This window comes from Drosophila suzukii, chromosome 3 (assembly GCF_043229965.1).
Source record: "Drosophila suzukii chromosome 3, CBGP_Dsuzu_IsoJpt1.0, whole genome shotgun sequence".
Lineage (NCBI taxonomy): Eukaryota > Metazoa > Arthropoda > Insecta > Diptera > Drosophilidae > Drosophila > Drosophila suzukii.
Window position 1 is genome coordinate 35,969,445 of NC_092082.1, and position 8,327 is coordinate 35,977,771.

The window sequence follows — 8,327 nt, forward strand, 5'->3', positions numbered from 1 at the left end:
ATATAAATGTTAAAATAACTATAATCACTGGGAGATCTAGTAAAAAACACTAAACACACTAACCCAGCGGTTAGACTAAGCTTTGTTAATAAACAAACACAAAACACTCGCAAAAAATCACAGAATAGACAAAAATTCAGAGTAAACACAACCGTTCACAAGCGACGCTAAACCGACTAACTTTAATTCACAATAACACATTGGATGTCGCATTATTATTACTTACTTTCGAGGTAAAAACTCTTCTTTAAAACTCTTCCAGCTTTGCGTCACTTTTTGCACTCATTTTCACATAACTTTGGCACACGCAATCAGATCAAAAGTGAATGGCTCCTTTCTAGAGCTGGGGCTACCATTCAATTGTATCGATATATCAAATATCATCTTGCGTTGGTATCGTGATTTTTGTTCTATAGTTAACTTTACCTATTAAATATATTCATATACTACATATAAATTATGTTTTTCGCTTCGGGATATATTAAAAAAAAGCGATTTTTATTTTAATATACAGAAGAGTTTTTATTGGTAAAGTTCTTTCAAGTTAGATCCCCAATCTTAAACTGATTTTACAAAATGCATTATTCTTATAACTATGGCTTTTAGCGGTGTCAGCGACGCGAGCAGCGAAAGTGGACTTTGATTGAGAATTTTGATTGGTCAAATCTGTGGCCCGATGAAACGGTTTCTAGGCTGCATCTTTTGTTTAATTAATTTGGATTGGCCAAAGCTTTTATGCTGACGAATGGGTTCTCAGGCTGGACCCTTTGTTTAAATGTTTGAATATTGTTTATGTCTACCGTCGTCGATAAAGGCGTGAGAAGTGTTTATAATTCTGGTACTGCCGTTTGAAGGCGTGGGAAAGATTTGTGTCTGAGGGGTTAAATGTTTATGTCGGATTGATTTGAATAAGTGCGATAGTGCTCTGGACTTATGTATCCAGGGTATTTGCGTATACGTCACTCGCCCCTCCTTTAGAAGATTCAACATCCTTGTTGAATTTAAACAAAATTTCCTTTTTGTTGAGAAACTAAAGGAACTAAAGGAGAGAGGGTATCAACACATGGGAGGCAGATTGTCAATTCCATTGTTGGATGATATCGGTCTTCAGGTACAACAAGAGCGTCAATTCTAGATACCGTGACTTCAGACGGGTCTGAAACAAACACAAGATCTAGTTGTCTATTTAATGAATTCCGTATAAAGCTTACTTGCTGTAACGATAATTCTAGAAGACCATCTACAAAATCATGGGCGGATAGAGGTATAGCGACTAGTGAGTCAGTAGGAGGAGACCAAGAAATATCAGGGAGATTAGTCACCCAAAACAATCAAAAGGTCACTGTTAGAAAGAAGGGATAGAACAGATTTTATCGCAGACAGGTGGTGCTCATAAATTATTAAATCAGAGCCAGGTGGAATATAGGAACATGTAAAAAATATTGAGAATGATTGCAAGGAAACTTTCACACTAACAAACTCAATTTCATTAGGAGTATCAGAGTGAATTCTCTCGGATGTTAGGCTAGTGCTAACGGCAATCAGCACACCTCCCCTACGTGAGGAGCGATCGGTCCTATAGGCATTAAAATTGTTTGACAGAACTTCATTGTCAGATATCTCTGGTTTCAGCCAAGTTTCCGTAAAAGCCAAAATATCAGCAGTAAATGCATAGGAGTCAGCATAAAGCTTGGGTAGCTTCATATTTAGTCCCCTAACATTTTGATAAGCCAAAAATAAACTTTTTAGTTTTTTGGCGCAGTGGAAGGTCTGTTATTTGTTCTCGGTTTATTGGGAACAAATTCTTTTATTACTAAATCATCATTAAGCCAAAAGCTTTCAGAAAGTAGTACCTTAAACACATCAGGCGGAGCAAATATTTTAAAAGACGATATACTACGAGCATATGAAAATCTAAATTGTTCAACTAAAATATTCTCGGATGGGAATTTTTCACGAATAAATTCCAAAACATCCTCAGATGTGGTATCTGGGATGAATCTCGAAACAAATAATTGTTTTCTATGTGGAACAACTGATAATTTCTTACGTCCCCCAGCAGCAGATTGCACCTCACTAAGCTGAGAGCCAAAAACGGTAACTTCTGTACCTATAGGCACAGTCGGCACCGTAGCCGGCACTGAAGGTTTTTTGACCACCCGACTTCGAGAAGCAGTGACTTCACCTGAAACAGCTGTATCCATAGGCGCAGTAGGTTCACTTACCACAGTGTCAACAGAGACTGCTGCAGCCACCAAGTTCGGATTTGGGGTGGATACCGTGACCGTATTAACTGCCGCTAAGCTGGCTTTTTTACGTTTAGGCGACTCAGTTAGTAATTTTTTATTATTAAATTGGGCACAAACGGAATTGAACCCCTCATTGAGCTGTTTAAAAGCACCAGAGAGATTCAAAAGGCTGTCTCGAGTCTGCTTCATAAAGCCGCTCATCTCAACAACCATTTCCTTGCAGGATCCACATGACCACATGAGTCCAGAATTCTGATCAATGAAGTCTTTGACTCTACCAGTAAATCCTGCGCATTTAACGTGCATTATCGATTCGCAGAGCCAGCAGAAAATAAAAGGATCTTTAGTTGAAGACGAAAGAGTACAATTTTTCTTAGAGCAGACAAGAGCCATTTAAAGGAAATTAAATAAAATAAAATAATATATGAAAAATACCTCAAGTAAATTTGGCACTGGGATCAAATTCCAAAACCACAAAGGCACAAAACACGAAAAAAAATAAGAGCGCGAGATCGCGTATTAATTTAAATGTAAGAGAGCACAAGAGAATAAATCTTCTATCGATTGAGCGTTGCTTGTGGAACACTGACAACTTTACGCAGGAACAGTTACAATGTAAAGCAAGCAAGAGAGAGAGAGACAAGAGAATAGCACACCAAAAGTCTACCAGAAATTTGGCAGGTTCAGAGAGAGTTTAAGTTACAGTTGTAATATAGAGCGGGAGAGAGAGTGAGAATCAAAGAGTTTTAGCAAGTTTAGTGAGTATAAAAATTACACTAACAAAGCTAGGAGATTAAACAAATCTAATATAAATGTTAAAATAACTATAATCACTGGGAGATCTAGTAAAAAACACTAAACACACTAACCCAGCGGTTAGACTAAGCTTTGTTAATAAACAAACACAAAACACTCGCAAAAAATCACAGAATAGACAAAAATTCAGAGTAAACACAACCGTTCACAAGCGACGCTAAACCGACTAACTTTAATTCACAATAACACATTGGATGTCGCATTATTATTACTTACTTTCGAGGTAAAAACTCTTCTTTAAAACTCTTCCAGCTTTGCGTCACTTTTTGCACTCATTTTCACATAACTTTGGCACACGCAATCAGATCAAAAGTGAATGGCTCCTTTCTAGAGCTGGGGCTACCATTCAATTGTATCGATATATCAAATATCATCTTGCGTTGGTATCGTGATTTTTGTTCTATACTTAACTTTACCTATTAAATATATTCATATACTACATATAAATTATGTTTTTCGCTTCGGGATATATTAAAAAAAAGCGATTTTTATTTTAATATACAGAAGAGTTTTTATTGGTAAAGTTCTTTCAAGTTAGATCCCCAATCTTAAACTGATTTTACAAAATGCATTATTCTTATAACTATGGCTTTTAGCGGTGTCAGCGACGCGAGCAGCGAAAGTGGACTTTGATTGAGAATTTTGATTGGTCAAATCTGTGGCCCGATGAAACGGTTTCTAGGCTGCATCTTTTGTTTAATTAATTTGGATTGGCCAAAGCTTTTATGCTGACGAATGGGTTCTCAGGCTGGACCCTTTGTTTAAATGTTTGAATATTGTTTATGTCTACCGTCGTCGATAAAGGCGTGAGAAGTGTTTATAATTCTGGTACTGCCGTTTGAAGGCGTGGGAAAGATTTGTGTCTGAGGGGTTAAATGTTTATGTCGGATTGATTTGAATAAGTGCGATAGTGCTCTGGACTTATGTATCCAGGGTATTTGCGTATACGTCACTCGCCCCTCCTTTAGAAGATTCAACATCCTTGTTGAATTTAAACAAAATTTCCTTTTTGTTGAGAAACTAAAGGAACTAAAGGAGAGAGGGTATCAACACATGGGAGGCAGATTGTCAATTCCATTGTTGGATGATATCGGTCTTCAGGTACAACAAGAGCGTCAATTCTAGATACCGTGACTTCAGACGGGTCTGAAACAAACACAAGATCTAGTTGTCTATTTAATGAATTCCGTATAAAGCTTACTTGCTGTAACGATAATTCTAGAAGACCATCTACAAAATCATGGGCGGATAGAGGTATAGGGACTAGTGAGTCAGTAGGAGGAGACCAAGAAATATCAGGGAGATTAGTCACCCAAAACAATCAAAAGGTCACTGTTAGAAAGAAGGGATAGAACAGATTTTATCGCAGACAGGTGGTGCTCATAAATTATTAAATCAGAGCCAGGTGGAATATAGGAACATGTAAAAAATATTGAGAATGATTGCAAGGAAACTTTCACACTAACAAACTCAATTTCATTAGGAGTATCAGAGTGAATTCTCTCGGATGTTAGGCTAGTGCTAACGGCAATCAGCACACCTCCCCTACGTGAGGAGCGATCGGTCCTATAGGCATTAAAATTGTTTGACAGAACTTCATTGTCAGATATCTCTGGTTTCAGCCAAGTTTCCGTAAAAGCCAAAATATCAGCAGTAAATGCATAGGAGTCAGCATAAAGCTTGGGTAGCTTCATATTTAGTCCCCTAACATTTTGATAAGCCAAAAATAAACTTTTTAGTTTTTTGGCGCAGTGGAAGGTCTGTTATTTGTTCTCGGTTTATTGGGAACAAATTCTTTTATTACTAAATCATCATTAAGCCAAAAGCTTTCAGAAAGTAGTACCTTAAACACATCAGGCGGAGCAAATATTTTAAAAGACGATATACTACGAGCATATGAAAATCTAAATTGTTCAACTAAAATATTCTCGGATGGGAATTTTTCACGAATAAATTCCAAAACATCCTCAGATGTGGTATCTGGGATGAATCTCGAAACAAATAATTGTTTTCTATGTGGAACAACTGATAATTTCTTACGTCCCCCAGCAGCAGATTGCACCTCACTAAGCTGAGAGCCAAAAACGGTAACTTCTGTACCTATAGGCACAGTCGGCACCGTAGCCGGCACTGAAGGTTTTTTGACCACCCGACTTCGAGAAGCAGTGACTTCACCTGAAACAGCTGTATCCATAGGCGCAGTAGGTTCACTTACCACAGTGTCAACAGAGACTGCTGCAGCCACCAAGTTCGGATTTGGGGTGGATACCGTGACCGTATTAACTGCCGCTAAGCTGGCTTTTTTACGTTTAGGCGACTCAGTTAGTAATTTTTTATTATTAAATTGGGCACAAACGGAATTGAACCCCTCATTGAGCTGTTTAAAAGCACCAGAGAGATTCAAAAGGCTGTCTCGAGTCTGCTTCATAAAGCCGCTCATCTCAACAACCATTTCCTTGCAGGATCCACATGACCACATGAGTCCAGAATTCTGATCAATGAAGTCTTTGACTCTACCAGTAAATCCTGCGCATTTAACGTGCATTATCGATTCGCAGAGCCAGCAGAAAATAAAAGGATCTTTAGTTGAAGACGAAAGAGTACAATTTTTCTTAGAGCAGACAAGAGCCATTTAAAGGAAATTAAATAAAATAAAATAATATATGAAAAATACCTCAAGTAAATTTGGCACTGGGATCAAATTCCAAAACCACAAAGGCACAAAACACGAAAAAAAATAAGAGCGCGAGATCGCGTATTAATTTAAATGTAAGAGAGCACAAGAGAATAAATCTTCTATCGATTGAGCGTTGCTTGTGGAACACTGACAACTTTACGCAGGAACAGTTACAATGTAAAGCAAGCAAGAGAGAGAGAGACAAGAGAATAGCACACCAAAAGTCTACCAGAAATTTGGCAGGTTCAGAGAGAGTTTAAGTTACAGTTGTAATATAGAGCGGGAGAGAGAGTGAGAATCAAAGAGTTTTAGCAAGTTTAGTGAGTATAAAAATTACACTAACAAAGCTAGGAGATTAAACAAATCTAATATAAATGTTAAAATAACTATAATCACTGGGAGATCTAGTAAAAAACACTAAACACACTAACCCAGCGGTTAGACTAAGCTTTGTTAATAAACAAACACAAAACACTCGCAAAAAATCACAGAATAGACAAAAATTCAGAGTAAACACAACCGTTCACAAGCGACGCTAAACCGACTAACTTTAATTCACAATAACACATTGGATGTCGCATTATTATTACTTACTTTCGAGGTAAAAACTCTTCTTTAAAACTCTTCCAGCTTTGCGTCACTTTTTGCACTCATTTTCACATAACTTTGGCACACGCAATCAGATCAAAAGTGAATGGCTCCTTTCTAGAGCTGGGGCTACCATTCAATTGTATCGATATATCAAATATCATCTTGCGTTGGTATCGTGATTTTTGTTCTATAGTTAACTTTACCTATTAAATATATTCATATACTACATATAAATTATGTTTTTCGCTTCGGGATATATTAAAAAAAAGCGATTTTTATTTTAATATACAGAAGAGTTTTTATTGGTAAAGTTCTTTCAAGTTAGATCCCCAATCTTAAACTGATTTTACAAAATGCATTTTTCTTATAACTATGGCTTTTAGCGGTGTCAGCGACGCGAGCAGCGAAAGTGGACTTTGATTGAGAATTTTGATTGGTCAAATCTGTGGCCCGATGAAACGGTATCTAGGCTGCATCTTTTGTTTAATTAATTTGGATTGGCCAAAGCTTTTATGCTGACGAATGGGTTCTCAGGCTGGACCCTTTGTTTAAATGTTTGAATATTGTTTATGTCTACCGTCGTCGATAAAGGCGTGAGAAGTGTTTATAATTCTGGTACTGCCGTTTGAAGGCGTGGGAAAGATTTGTGTCTGAGGGGTTAAATGTTTATGTCGGATTGATTTGAATAAGTGCGATAGTGCTCTGGACTTATGTATCCAGGGTATTTGCGTATACGTCTCTCGCCCCTCCTTTAGAAGATTCAACATCCTTGTTGAATTTAAACAAAATTTCCTTTTTGTTGGCTAGGCGCCTATAGGTAAATATGATATAAGTAGTAATGCTTAAAAGTATAATTATTAATATTGTAAAAACAATCCACTTATAAATTGATTCTTGTTTTTGTTGATAGGTAATAGAGTTTTTAAGTTTTAACAATCGTATTGGTTCATATAAAATAATTTTATATTCTTGTATGTTCTTTGATGTTGTAATTATACCCGTTACTCGTAGAGTAAAAGGGTATACTAGATTCGTCGGAAAGTATGTAACAGGCAGAAGGAAGCGTTTCCGACCCCATAAAGTATATATATTCTTGATCAGGATCACTAGCCGAGTCGATCTAGCCATGTCCGTCTGTCCGTCTGTCCGTCTGTCTGTCCGGATGAACGCTGAGATCTCGGAAACTAAGGGAGCTAGGCTATTGAGATTTGGCGTGCAGATTCCTGAGCTTCTTACGCAGCGCAAGTTTGTTTCAGTAGAGTGCCACGCCCACTCTAACGCCCACAAACCGCCCAAAACTGTGGCTCCTGCAGTTTTGATGCTAGAATAAAAATTTTAACTAAAATGTATTGTTCTCATCAATACCTATCGATTGACCCAAAAAAAGTGTGCCACGCCCAGAAACCGCCCACAAACTTCAAAAAATCGTAAATATGAACGTGGATATCTCGGAAACTATCGAAGATAGAGAATTGGGATTTCAGATTTAGATTCCGTAGCCTTATACGCAGCGCAAGTTTGTTACGCGAATATGCCACGCCCACTCTAACGCCCACAAACCGCGAAAATCTGTGACGCCCACAATTTTAATGCTAGATAAAAAATTTTAGCTGAAATGTATTGGTCTCGACAAAACCTATCGATTGGTTCAAAAAAAAAAAAAAAATTTGCCACGCCCACTCTAACGCCCATAACTTGCATATCTCTGTTTAGCTGAGTAACGGGTATCTGATAGTCGAGGTACTCGACTATAGCGTTCTTCGTTGTTTTAATATCTCTTATTTCTAAAGCAGTGGTCGGCAGCGGCCTATCTAGTGAGCATAGGGAAGTGTTCTGCCCATCCTCTGCTCGCTCACGTATAACGAACATGTTCGTGTGACTTCGGCATGGGTCTTCGGGTCATTTTTTCTCAACTTCGGCCCGCTTTTTTGTTGCTGCGGCAGAGGATCTCAGTGCAAAGCAGAGAAACGTCTCGCTACAGCACGCCACGCGCA